Below are 1,868 nucleotides of genomic sequence, written 5' to 3' on the forward strand. Positions count from 1 at the left end.
TTTTGAGACGGAGTCTCGCTGTGTCTCCCAGGCTGGAGTGCAGTGGCCTGATCTCGGCTCACTGCAAGCTCCGCCCCCCAGGTTCACGCCATTCTCCCGCCTCAGCCTCCAAGTAGCTGAGACTACAGGCGCCCGCCACCACGCCCGGCTAGTTTTTTGTATTTTTAGTAGAGACGGGGTTTCACCATGTTAGCCAGGATAGTCTCGATCTCCTGACCTCGTGATCCACCCGCCTCGGCCTCCCAAAGTGCTGGGATTACAGGCTTGAGCCACCGCGCCCGGCCTTGTACAGTCAGAGAACGATGACAAGGAATCCCTCACGCTCTTCCTTTCCAACTTGGACCTGGCAGAATGGCTCCCACAAAGAAGGGTGGAGAGAATAAAAAGGGCCTTTCTCCCATCAACGAGGTGGTGACCCGAGAATACACCATCAACATTCACAAGCGCATCCATGGAGTGGGCTTCAAGAAGAGTGGTCCTCGGGCACTCAAAGCGATTCAGAAATTTGCCACGAAAGAGATGGGAACTCCAGATGTGCGCATTGATACCAGGCTCAACACAGCTGTCTGGGCCAAAGGAATAAAGAAAGTCCCCAATCGAATCTGTGTGTGGTTGTCCAGAAAAGGTAATGAGGATGAAGATTCACCAAATAAGCCCTATACTTTGGTTACTTGTATACTTGTTAACCACTTTCAAAAATCTACAGACAGTCAATGTGGATGAGAACTAATCGCTGATCGTCAAATACCTCAAATAAAGTTACAAAATTGAAAAAAAAAATGACAAGAAGGAATACATAAAGCATTTTTAAAGAATTCTTTAAATTTGACGACAATAGTCTAAAGACTCAAAGTGAAATTTACCAGGTTAAAGGCTTGGATCATTTTCCCATAAAAAATCCCTACCACTTCTTTTGATGCAAGTTGAACTGCGAGTCACAGGAGACCTGTGCATCTCTGTCACTTTTTCGTATTCTACTTCCTACCAAGTAGAATCATAGTTTGTTTCTCATATACTGCAACCCACTCCCCCAAGATGTGACTCAAGGGAAAAAAGCATTCATCATATAAGGCAACATCTATTAAGCACATTGTGCTGTGCTAGACCCTAGGCTAGGTGCTTTCAGGCCCCGTCTTACTGAGTCCTTATGGTGAAAGACCATCCATCTTTAGAGATAATCCAAAGAACCTTCAGAAGGATTATTTGCTATATATATGTAAATACAAAAGTATTAAACCATAGAGTTGCAGAGAAAATGCAGCCATAGTGTGTCTAATCTATCATCATCAATATTCTGGCCCCAGAAGATATCAGAGTTATTATCACCTTACCTAGGCTAGAGATAAAAGTCTGATCAAAAGCCTTCATATTGAAAGTCCTTTCTTTATTCCTTGATTGGCCTTTTGTTCTTCGAGTAGGAGAGGAAGTGCTTATGAGTTTAATTCACAGAATTAAAAAAACCGCTTACTTTGAAATTTACTGACAACTCTTCAGTATGTATGCTGATGTCCTAGAGGCTTTGTTGGTAACTTGAAACACTGTGTAACAAAAGTACTATTTCCCTTCTTCTCTTTATTTTTCCTTTCCTATCTTCCTTTATTTATTTTCCTCTCTTTTTCTTCTCCACTCCACCTCTGTATGAGTGTGTGCATGTGTGTGCCTGTGGATATCCATTTGAGTTTATGGAATTGACTATACAGGTATTTTAGTCTAATGCAAGCATGAAATCAGAGGGGCAAATTGTAAAGAAGGAAACATGTAGGCCTGGTGCCATCACCTGATCTCATAGTACTTCATATTACCTACTCTCTCCTCCCAGTGCTGCACCTGCCCAATGAGCAATGCCTTTGTCATGCTTCCTTGGCTGA

General features: G+C 43.0%; 1 pseudogene; it reads left to right on the forward strand.

The window, feature by feature from the left end:
- The first annotated feature begins 348 nt into the window (after positions 1 to 348).
- Positions 349 to 730, forward strand: LOC112632159 (annotated as a pseudogene).
- The last annotated feature ends 1,138 nt before the right edge of the window (positions 731 to 1,868 follow it).

The sequence above is a fragment of the Theropithecus gelada genome, chromosome 9 (assembly GCF_003255815.1).
Source record: "Theropithecus gelada isolate Dixy chromosome 9, Tgel_1.0, whole genome shotgun sequence".
Classification (NCBI taxonomy): Eukaryota; Metazoa; Chordata; class Mammalia; order Primates; family Cercopithecidae; genus Theropithecus; species Theropithecus gelada.